Raw genomic sequence first — 13,071 nt, forward strand, 5'->3', positions numbered from 1 at the left:
TGTGTGGATCATAACAAATTGTGGATAACATTGAGAAGAATGGGAATCCCAGAACACTTAATTCTGGAATTAAGTGCTGATGAGGAACCTGTACATAGACCCAGTTATTCGAACAGAACAAGGGGATACTGCATGGTTTAAAATCAAGAAGAGAATGTGCCAAGGTTGTATCCTTTTACCATACTTACTCAATATGTATGCTGAACAAATAATCTGAGAAGCTGGACTATATGAAAAAGAGTGTGGCATCAGGACTGGAAGAAGATTCATTAACAATCTGCGAAATGCAGATGATACAACTTTGCTTGCTGAAAGTGAAGACTACTTACTTACTGATAAAGATTAAAGACTACAGTCTGCAGTATGAATTACACCTCAACATAAAGAAAATGAAAATCCTCACAAGTGGACCAATAAGCAGCATCATGATAAGTGGAGAAAGGTTTGAAGTTCTCAAACACTTCATATTACTTGTTTCCACAATCAACACTAATGGAAACAGCAGTTAAGAAATCAAATGACATATGGCACTGGGAAAATGGGCTGCAAAAGACCTTTTTAAAGTGCTGAAGAGAAAAGATGTCTCTTTGAAGACTAAGGTGCGCCTAACCCAAGCCATGGTATTTTCAGTCACCTCATGTGCATGTAAAAGCTGGACAATAAATAAGGAAGACTGAAGAAGAATTGATGCTTTTGAGTTGTGGTGTTGGCAAAGAATGCTGAAAGTACCATGGACTGCCGCAAGAATGAACAAACAAATCTTTCCTGGAGGAAGTGTAGCCAGAATGATCTTTGGAAGTGAGAATGGACAGACTTCATCTCACCTACTTCAGTCATGTTGTCAGAAGGGCCCATTCCCCAGAAAAGGATGTCATGCTTGGTAAAGTAGAGGGAAGTGTAAAAGAGGAAGGCCTTCAATGAAATGGATTGACACCATGGCTGCAACAATGGGCTCAAGTATAGCAAGGACCATGAGGCTGGCACAGGACTGGACAGTGTTTCATTCTGTTGTACATAGGGTCATTATGAGACAGAGCCCACTCGACAGCACCTGACGTCAACGACAGAAGTTGTTTCCAGAGTTGGGAGTTGTTGAGGATATAAACAATCAAACAATTACTTAACATTGTTTTAAATTTCTATATGATGTCACCTGAGCAAGGAGGACCAGAGTGCTGAAATTTCTGCCTGTTTGTGGAGAATTTGAGAGGATATTTATAGAGGGTTCAGACTTTAGTAATCCTCAGTCTTTATCACGCTTTCCTTTGGTTTGCCCATGAAGGTTACAGGGAATCAGGTAATAAATCTTCCTAATTACTTTTTTGTTAATTTTCTAGATGACATTTATTAAAATTCTAAACAGATCTTTCATGACTACAGACGTACTATTGATTAATAACCTCTCATTAGGGACAGCGGAAACTTGGCTAAAGTTCATCTGAAATTTTGAAAATTCTGCCAGGCAGTTCCGATAGTTAAAGTCTGCTCATTTTTAACTTCCAGACTGGAGCAAACCTGGAAGTTAGAAACCAGTAGTCCTATAAATGGTTGTGTTTGAGTTAAGCATGGATAAAAGAGATTCACTTAATCTGAGTTTTCTGTGCATTATTTTACCAAGTGTTTGTAGTGGGGAGTTATTACTCACAAGAATACATGCATAGAGGTGAGTCACATTGGTGGAATCTCCAATTGTTACATCTATCAATATAGGTTAAAATTTTATACAAATATACAATAATATTGGAAATTGTTCTCTCCAGATGTAAAATATATACAACATAAATCGCTCTAATGAGCTACTGTCTCCAAAGCACATCCCAGACAGTATGTTAGATGATCCACTGAGTTGATTCAAGCCTATGCTTTTTGAATTAAAAAAATAAGAAAGTTGTGCTGATACTAAACATGAGGTTTGACTTTGAAGCCCTCACCTGTTTTGATTGTAAGAACATGTGACATCATTTCTTGAGTTTCCCTTGGGGAAGTGTGAGCATTCCATTGTATGGAGAGCTTGTCAGTGGCCCCTTCACTCCTTCCTTCCTCTCAATATACTTTTAGGTATTATGTTTGTGGTCCTTAAATTTTAATAATGTGGGTTATCACTGTAGCACATCCATCAATAATGTGCTTTATCAACTTGAAAACACCTATAAAATCTTTCAAATAGTTTCAGTGAATTTTTATTTATTTATTCAGCCAGTTTACAAATGTTTATTTAACTTCTGCTATTTATCTTCCGATTAGTTTGCAGTAACAACTTATTTGCACTGAGGAAGATGTAAATATATAAGCCAAAAATTTAATGGAATTCTTTGCCTAATTGGAAGATGAGATTTAAAAATAGTAATCATGATTTAATAAGCACTACCAATGATGCGGTTCTTCCATTTGGAGCTATATATCTTTGTGAGATGAATTTGCCACTATATCATAGTGCTTTAAAACCCAAATATTTAAATCAACTGACTTACTCGTTTATCTCATGATGGACATTTAGGTGGTTTCCATACTTTTGCTACTGTGAATAATGCTGCAATGAACGTGATTGTGCCTACATATGTTCATGTCATGGCTCTTATTTCTCCAGGACATATACTTGATAGTGGTATATCTCTTTCCAACTTTTTAAGAAAGTGCCATACCGTTTTCCACCACATTTGTACCATTTTACAAGCCCACCAGCAAGGAGGAATGTACTACTCTGGAAAATCAACCATATAAGACCAAAAGGGCAGTGTTTGCCCAAAAAGAAATCTAAGAAGTTGGGAAGAGGCAGGAAAGAAGGGAGAATGGAACCGGGGAACCAAGGGAGGAAGGAGGAAGAACACTGTTACATTAAGGGGACTGCAACCAATATCAGGAAACAAAATGTGTATCAATTCCTGAACAGAAAACCAATATGCTCTGTAAACTTTCACACACACCCTAAAAAAAAAATAAATAAAACAAATCAACTCACTTAGAATTGGATCATTAAATGTTCACCCAAGAATTTAAAAAAATTTTGGTTTATTGAATGTGATTAAGCATTATTCAATTGCATTTTTCTCACTAAAATATAATGGTAGAGACAATTTTAGGAAAACAGTGAGTAGCTAATAAAAATATAAAAAAGTATGAAAATTTTTAAAACATTGGTTTGTTTTTTTCTAATTTATTGTAATTTATATTATTGGGTAAATTTTATAAAATACGTTGTTTTTATATGGTAGTATCCACATGTAATTTAGAAATATGTACATGCATATGCATTTGGGGTACATGTTAATTTTTTTACTGATTTTATTAGAATGTAAGCTCCGTGAGGAATTAGAATTTTTGTCTGTTTTGTTCACTGATATATCTCAAAAGTCTGTCACTGACCAAATCTAGCCAGCCTCCTGTTTTCGTAAGAAAAGTTTTATTTGAACACAACCACATTCATTCCTTTGTATATTTTCTATGACTGCTTTCTTGCTACAAAATTGGCGTTGAGTAGGTGCAACAGAGTCTGCAAAGCTGGAAATATTTACTGTATGGCCCTTTATTGAGAAAGTATGCTGACCCCTACCTATTACATGGTAGATGACCAATAAATGCCTGTTCAATTAGTTAATGAATAAATAGAATGCATAATCACAAAACGTTGGAGTCCACAGCTTAAGAGCATAGAACCCCTCTTCTAAAACAAAACACAACCACTTCCATAGAGTTGTATCTGACTCATAGTGACACCTCCTTGGGTTTCCAAGGCAGTATCACTACAGAAGTAGATTGCCCAACCTTCCTTCCGAAGAGAGGCTGGTGGGTTTGAACCTCCAGCCTTCTGGTTAGCAGTCAAATGCCTGAGGCACTACACCACCAGAACCCCTCCTCTAGTAGATCTATATTTCAAGGTTAACTAGTCAAATTTTTATGCCTGTTGGTTGTGTGTGAATTTGGCATAAATGTGAAGAGGCATTGTCTAAATTGTATGTCTGTTCCCTTTTTTAGCTGATTACATTCTAGAAGAATAGTTTTAAAGTTCTATTTTGACTTTCTAAGGAGGTACCCTTCTACTTCTCTGGAGTATTAACTTTCTTTGAAGAAGTGGTGAGTGATGGGAAAGTAACTCTCAATCAAACTTCCCTAGAGGCAGAGGTGATGGTCAAAATAGTTAATTATATAGCTTGGGCAATGACCAATATAAATAGAAATATAAAGTAAATGACCCTCTTATCTTTACCACCCTTACTGATATACACAAGTGAATTTCACCACTGTGTAGAGGTGTGTCACGTCAGAGGAGCTGGGATCTTGATGGGGAGTGGCAATGCGCATTGTAGAACCTTAGATGTGAGGGAGCAAGAGCTTTTATTCAGTCCTTTCACTCATTGCCAGAGACATCCATCTACAGTAAATGTCTATGTAAATCCAGTTTGAGTTTTTGTCATGGCAGAGAATGTATTAATTCATGACAAAGCCCATTCTGTGGTTGGAATATTTGATTGTTAGGATTTTCTTCCTTGGACCGAGCCAAAATCATGATTATAATATGACTTCACTTCATTTACTTAAAACTCCAAGCAAGCAGCATATAATAGCTATTTTTTCTTGAGATAGGTGAAGCTATCTCTGTTCTGACTTTCTTTTTGAGGGATTTGAGGGAAAAGGAAACTTTTTTAAAAAATAGCATTGCTACCATCATTATATTACGAATTGTAGTATAAAATACAGATTTGAATATAACAAAATTGTGTGGTGTTCAGCTCAATAATCAGAAATTGGAGCCATTGTGATAAAAGCAAAAAATGTAATCCCTTCACCTTCCATTTTTTGGTATAATTAAACTTTTCCCACATACATTACACATCTGATTTCCAAAGTGTTTTGTATTATAGCTGCAATATTGAGATATACAACATAAATAAAAATTGTATTCCAGAACCTGTCTTATTTTTTGGCCCACCTTCTCTGGTGGTGTAGTGCCTAAGGTATTTGACTGCTACCCAGAAGGCTGGTGGTTCAAACCCACCAGCCACTCCTCAGAAAGAAGATTGGGCAATCAACTTCTGTAGTGATACCACCTCGGAACCCCAAGGAGGGGTCACTATGAGTCGGATCCAACTCACCAGCAGTGAGTTTGGTTTTTTGAGTTCTAACGTCCTTTAAAGGAAGGTGAGGAACATTAACATACTTAACTACTGTTAAACAGAGAGAAGCCCAGAGATTGGATGGTGAGTATGAGGATGATCTAATCATGAACATTTTGGCTAGAAAACAAGGATGCCTGAGACATCCCCCAATGAGGACAGTTAATCATTACCCCCTTTGTAAATAAGCTTTGAGAAACACCAAGTGTAGGCTAATTTTACTTTCTCACTTGTATAACTTGTATATACTTACATTTTTCTTAGACTTTTAATTGTGGTTTGGGTGAAAGTTTACAGAGCAAGTTAGTTTCCCATTCAACAATTCATACACATTTTGTTTGTGACATTGATTGCAATCCTCACAATGTAACAACATTCTTCCTACTACCATCCTGTTTCCTGTTTCCCTTCATCCTTCTTTCCTATCCCTTCTTGCCTTCTGAGCTTTATCCCTGGGCAAATGCTGTCCTTTTGATTGCGTATGATTGATTGTTCTAAGGAGTGCATACTTCCCTGGTGTTACTGTTCACCTAACTACTGTTTGGCTGAACGTTGAGCCACAGGTGTGAGTTCAGTTTCAGACTTGAAAGTTGTGTAAGGGCCATAGTCTTGGGAGTTTCACTAGTCTCTAGCACATCAGTAAGCCTGATCTTTTTTATTATTTTGAGTTTTGTTCCACATTTTTCTCCCGCTCCATTCAGGACCTCCTGCTGTGATCCCCTCCAGATGGTCAACAATGCTAGCTGGGCTCCTTCTGGCTCTTTGGGTCTCTGGGTTGTGGATGCTGGGGTTTGTGTGGTCCATTAATCTTTTGGGCTAATTGTTTCCATATGTCTTTGATTTTCTTCACTCTTCTTTGCTCTCTTCAGGGAAAGACCAATAGTTGTGCCTTAGATGGCCATTCACAAGCTTTTAAGACCCTGGTTGCTACTCACCAAAGTCTTTGTGGACAAACTTAAGCCAATTGACTTTGATGTCCTTCAAGACTCTGCTCCTGAGCCCCTTGGCCCAGTGACTCAGTCCCTCTCAGTGTTTGGCTATGGCTAAGAAGTTTTCATAATTTTGCCATCTATATGCTTGTGGTGCAGTGAATTACTTAATGTGGCCCTCTGAGCCATAGCCTTTATAATTCTCACCAAATGACTGGGTAGAACTATACAAATGTGAGGTGCCTGAGGCCCACCAAGGAGAATGGATAGCTTGCTAATAATGTAAATAAGGGGCCTGGCACTTTTGTGTGGGTGGAACCATGAAAATAAGTTGTTTGGAACTCTAACATGGGAATTGGTCAGTTTTACCAACCCACTGCGCTTAAAATGAGCCATCCCAGAGGCAGAGAAAGGGGATCTTATACGATCAAGAAAGAAGAGCCAAGAGTGGAGCACATCCTTTGTACTCAGGATCCCTGCACTGGACCTCCCGACCCAGGAGATAGAGCTGTAACACTTTACTGAGACAGCAAGAGACAGAAGAAGAAATGGCAGAGAAACAGTGGCAGTGGAACCAGGAGACCAGCAGGAGACAGCACAGTGGCCTTCTAAGCCCATAGAGCAAGAAAGCTGAGTGCTTTTGGATAGGAGGCTTACTGAAGGAGTGGGGTGCCTTTCATCACTTAGAGCTGAAAGAGCTTTGTTACACTTGCCTGAGCAGGACAAAGGCCAAGGAGCCACAGGGCCAAGGGCCAGAGAGAGGTATGCCTGTAGGCACTGCTGAGAAGAGGCTGCCCTGATCAAAAAACTGTATCCTGAATCATTTCTGATGCTGAATTGTAACCTGTCACTCCCCTAATAAACCTCATGATCATGACTATTGTCTGTGAGTTCTATGTGGCTATTGCAGTGAATTATCAAGCCCAGCAGAGAAAAGTGCCGTGGGAGGCACACTTAGTGTCAGATGGTGAAAAGGTTGGAGAGTGGAGGCATGTCTGAGCTCTGCCTCGGAGGAATCAGCCTTGAGTTGTTGATCTTGATTCTCCTTCCCCCTTGTAAAGTGAGAGGTCAGATGCCTCCTTGATGCCATTTTTTACAGTTCTGTACTATATTCATGGATATATTTGCAGTACGTATAAACACATATGTAGAAATATACTCTGTCAAATCTATATGTATTTGTGGTTATACCCATTATACTTGTATTTTTTTCACTTAATTTTTAACTTGTATTTTCTGAATATTGTCCAATGAGTGTAAATGTTTATACAATCAGCAAAGAAATGCTATTTTCATTTAAGGCAACGACTTAGAGAACACCCACAGTTTTGCTCTGAAACAAAATGGGCAAAGCACCTAAAGACATACAGATAAAAATGGATGCCTAAATCTAATCATGTTGCATCAATATTCCAAAATACAAACCCCCTCCATCACCTAGCTCTTAGCAGAGCATTCTCAAAACACTCACTGCCAGTTAGTTGATTTTGACTCATAGTGACCCCTCCTTGGGTTTCTGAGGTGGTATCTCTACAGAAGTAGATTGTCCAGTCTTCATTCCAAGGAGTGGCTGGTGGGTTTGAACCGCCGGCCTTCTGGTGAGCAGTCAAATGCCTTAAGCTCTATGACATAGTAATGAATAAGTAGATGGGAAATATGAAATTATTATTGTTTCAAGATTTCTTGTTAGGAATGAAAATAGAGTTTAGATGACGTGAGGATGGAGAGAACCAATTTAAACTAGAATCTTCTGTTTCCTTTAAAAGTATGGAGAAGACATGTTTTCATACATTTGAAAGACTATCATCTATAGTCAAAAATACCTTTGGGTTTTGCATATTTGACTTTTACGTGCTCATGTTTTCTATTTTAAAATATGTTATCAGCTCTACTTAGATTTGGAAATACTTAATGAACTTCTGATTTTGTGAAATCATCCTTGCCCTAGATGTACTTAGCTTAAACTTAAATAGACAAACATTGTCCATCCTTCTAAAGATTTTTAGGGGACAGCTGGCTACTATTCTATTTTTTCCAAAAAACCCTTTACATCATTGGAAGTGCTTATTTATCCATTTCTTTATACATATTAAAATAAATTTTATGAAAATTTATTTAACCCTTCTTCCTGCATGCTTCCATGGTGTATGCACGCCGCTATAGCAGCATCAAGTTGTAGGAGCAAAATGAGCTGAGATTGAAGTTCAGCAGCAGCTGAGGGCTAACAATTGCCAAGGAAGGACTTAAGGCCTCTAGGAAGGGCCAGGGCACCAGTAATGAGGTACAAGGACTATAGTGAATGCTTGTGTGATCTGAGCTAGTGCTGATATTTACAGGATGAGATTAAAGGAGATGGGGTATGGCACTCATGTGGGAAACTCTTGCCATCAGGAGGGCATCTAAGCTGCACAACAGGAACATCTGTTCATTTGGAAGTAAAGCATTGTTTTCCCCAAAATGTGGATCACACAGCATTGGAGGGTCACATGATAATTTTATGTAGACAACTGACAGGATATGAAATAATACTGAGTTATGTGGTGAGACCATCCCTTCACTTTTTCAATCCATCCATCTAATTACCTCAAGTAGAAGGTCTCAGTTAGATGATAGTGAGTCTTTATGGCTTGTTTTGTACTTGCTAACTTCTCTATTTAACAACAAGAAAACAGGTTTCAAAAGAGGAGCCTTTAGCAAGCCACAGAATCCAGCTCAGCTAGCGTTCAATCCCACCCCCCTTTTGTTTTTACTCTAAGTATTTTTATGGTTAGCGTCTATACATGGCAAATGCTACTGGCTTTCCATTTGTTTATGTATTTTTTATTAAAGTGTAGCATACATATATACATATACAAACTCACTGCCGTCGAGTTAGTTCTAACTCATAGCAAGCCCCTTTGGGTTTCTGAGGTGGTAAATCTTTACACAAGGAGATTGTCCAGTCTTCCTTCCACAGAATGGCTGGTGGGTTTGAACCATCAACCTTCTGGTTAGCAGTCAAATGCCTTAGGCACTATGCCACCAGAGCGCCTTACACACACACACACACACACACACACACACGTGTATATTTTCTCAGAGAGAATGCACCTCTGTAACCAGCAATTACATCTATAAATGGAATATTACCTGGATCCCACACATCGCTTTCTACTCATCACTTTCCTCCACCCAAAATTACTACCATCCTGACTTCTAACAGCATGTTTTACTTTGTCTGTTTTAGAAATTTATGTTAAAAATAGAATCATTTAGTATGTGCTCTTTTGTATGTGGCTTCTTTGATGCAACATTATGTTTGTGAAGTTCATCAGTATTGTTGCAAGTTTATCTTGTAGATGACCTGAGTGTCCACTTTGTGGTTTTATTCTGAAGGTCCGAAAGACCTGAAGTGCACCTGCCTACCAATCAACTGATAGCCATGTTGTTAACAGTACTTCAGGAAAACTTTGTAGGGAGTGAGTTTGTGGGGAAGGAGATCAAAAGGGAATGACTCCAGGCTACCCGTTCAAAATGGACTTCTCTGGGAATAAGGAGCTCTGGTGGTGTAGTGCCTAAGGCATTTGACTGCTGACCAGAAGGCTAGTGGTTCAAACCCACCAGCCACTTCTCTCAAGGAAGGTTGGGCAATCTACTTCCGTAGTGATATTGCCTCAGAAACCCAAGGAAGGATCGCTGTGAGTTGGATCCTACTCGATAGCAGTGAGTTTGGTTTTGGTTTTTGGTCTCTGAGAGTAAGTGGAAGGAGAAAAGCAATGAAAGTAACACCCTGAAATAAGTTTCAAGAAGTTTAGCACATCACTAATCTTAAAAGAATGTATTGTGAATTTTGTGCAGACCCGTTCTTGTGGTGCTGTCACATTTTCCTCCTCTCTGTTCTGTCCTCTCCACTGCTCTTCTCCTTCTGCCTTCTCTTAGGAGCAATGAAAACCCAACAACCTTCTAAAAGAATCCCACATCAAATTACTCTGAACTGTGTTGTAATATATAAAGGAAGTAAAATAGATCTATTTAGCAAATTCCAGCTCAGTAGTTCAACCCTCTCTCTCTTATTCAATGGGAGAAAATGTCTGATATCTGTTATTTATATCTTGACAGAAGTGAATTATCCAAAAGAGTCAATTCTTAGGGTGTCATGTGCATTTTGAACCCTTAGCTGTTACCATGCTGTTTATATTTTAGGCTCTTTCTCTTGTTAAAGGAGCTCCAAGTCCTGGAGAGCCTAAGAAGGGTTTTTTTTGGAAGGGAAGAAGGACCTTCACTTAACCTGTTTGATATTCAAATTATATTGAGCACCTATTATATACCAGGGTCTGGGTTAGACAATGGAAAATATGTTGCTCCTGAAATTATATTATCATTAAGACTAACTTTGAAGGTTTAACTGGGAGGGCAGGGAGATGGGTCAAGTTGGTTAGTATTTGATCCCTCCTTCACATACTGTCTTTTGCTCCAAACAGATACAAGGCTGGGGAGTTCTCCTTCTCAGCTGTAATGACTGGTTGTGAACTCCTTGGGGACTACAGGTCTGTAAATCATAGGGTTTTTTGTAGCAGGAGTTTCCTTCTTGTTGGGACTGATGTTGAGGGGAGATTCTGTTATGGCATAGGAGATTTGGTTCTAAGACCCAAAGGTCCTTCCAACTTTAGGATGCAGTGATTCAGTGAATGCCAGTCCTCCAAGGAGACAGGTAGTTAAGCTATTATATGCTGTAATAGGGTTGGATAGCACTTTATAATTTATACATACCTCCTACCAACATTGATTCTCACAGTAACTAGGAGAAACAGACAGTTATCACCACCTTTGTACAACTGAGGAAAATCAGGCCTACCACATAGTCATGGTTCTGGTTAGCGGCTGGTGAGCCAGTTCTGATTCATGGCAACTTCATGCATGTAGAGTCGAACTGCTCCATAAGGTCTTCAAGGCTGTGACCCTTTGGAAGCAGACCACCAGGCCTGTCTTCCAAAGTGTCTCTGGTTGGGTCTGAACTGCCAACTCTTTTCACTTTTACTACAATGATAACTGTGCCACCCAGGATCTCCACGGGTAATAACCATCATCAATAAACTTCTAACTCACAAATGCTATTTCCACTTAACTCTGCTGCTCTGACCCAGGTAACATATTAAAAAGTGCTAAGTCTCATAATAGTTCTGGTGGCGTAGTGCCTAAGGCACTTGACTGCTAGCCAGAAGGCTGGCGGTTCAAACCCACCAGCCACTCCTCGGAAGGAAGGTTGGGCAATCTACTTCTGTAGTGATACCGCCTCGGAAACCCAAGGAAGGGTCGCTATGAGTTGGATCTGACTCGATGGCAGTGAGTTTGTTTTTTTTGGTTTAAGTCTCATAACAGTCCTATATGTTAAAATTCTAGATAAGCCAGAAAAGAATAGTAATAATACAAAAAGTTTCTATATATTTTTTTAATATAAAATAAGCCTTCTTCCATGAGAGGATTCCTTGAGCCTCAAAGATCTTAGATACAGTTGTGGAACCTCATGCATCTGAAAGAGATTTTGGTACTTTGATTCTGTCTTGCAAAACCCTCTGAACAATATCCATGACCCAATAAAGGGCAAGTTCCTAGGTAGCCGGAGATCCATTTTGTACATCTCCTATATCTTCTAGGAGATTGTGTGCTCAAGAAATGATTCTTGAAATTACCTGCATATGTATGTAGAAGTACCATTTTTACCATTGCTGTTAAACAGATAAGTGAATCAGACTTGACTTAGCAAAGTCTCTTCTCCCAAACTTTCCTCTAACTAGATTTGTTTAAAATACATTAACATTTTCAAAATGGAAGAGTGAGCCTGAAACCAATGTTAAGTTATATTTTATTAAACAGATATGTAAGAGTTAAATAAAATGCCAGCTGGCTCCTGTATTAATCATGGATGAAGTAGACAAATGCCAAGGGTTGAGTGATGGAGTTAAAACAGAGATCTTATTTCAGTAAATAAGTTTTATCAAAGGAAATTCAGTTAGGTTAGATATATCCACTACAATAGCCCTAGCAGCATATTTTACAAAATGATTCACAATGACAGGTTTAAGATTTTGATAGAATTGCTGTTTTGTACCTTTGAAAGTGATGTTTGTGTAGTTAACCTCTGGTAAGTAACAATAGTACTGTTTTCATAATGCTACGGAGAACTTTAGGGAAGTAAACGTTTATTCTCTTCCTGTGTTCATTCCTTTAGCAGGTCTGTATTTGAATGTGCTGCAGTGGATTTAATGTGGTGGGTAATATTTTTAGGAAATAATGATATTGAAATTGCCTTTTAATTTGATTCCAGTAGTGAGAATTATGATTATACTTTGGATCAGATTCTAAATTTTCTCTTTACAGATTAATTTTTAGTAATCTACTGTTCTTAAGATAAATCTATTGGATGAAGATTCCTTTAGAAAATACACTGTGTTCCCAAGTCCATACCCTTTTGTTAGCAATGTTAATTCCAAATTCTACATTAGACAGAAATCTAGATGAATCATTATTCGCTTTTTCATTTTTTTCATCTGTAATTCGTTGAAAATGTGCCTAGTTTTTACTGCTCAGTTGAGAATACTCTGATGAAAAGCAAAACATTAAAGCCTATAATTAGCTATTTATATTTTCTCCTCCTTTGCAGTAATGTCCTTTACATTTTCTACTGGTTTAAAACTGGCAAAATACCCTGAGTATTGGGTAGGACTTGGAATGTCAGAGTTAAGAACAGTGAAAATAATTGAGGCACAATAATTCAGGACTGTTTTATATTCAGATTTAATACCTACTACATAACAAGACTTGTGAGGAATGTGATCCCTTCTCTCCTCCTCTCTTAGAGCCATTGGATGCTCTATATTTAAGGGAGCAAATAGTAATTTGACTGAATGAGTATGTAGTGGAATATAGTGGACACAGAGTAGGCTTTGAGTTGGCAGATGGGTTTCACATTTCACTTGCTGCCATTTACTATTTGCAAGACCTTGGAATATCTTATTTTAAGGTTCACCCAAGCAGACCCCAAGACAGGAATT

This window comes from Orycteropus afer, unplaced genomic scaffold (genome assembly GCF_000298275.1).
Source record: "Orycteropus afer afer isolate SDZICR_OR568_19922 unplaced genomic scaffold, OryAfe1.0 scaffold00683, whole genome shotgun sequence".
Classification (NCBI taxonomy): Eukaryota; Metazoa; Chordata; class Mammalia; order Tubulidentata; family Orycteropodidae; genus Orycteropus; species Orycteropus afer.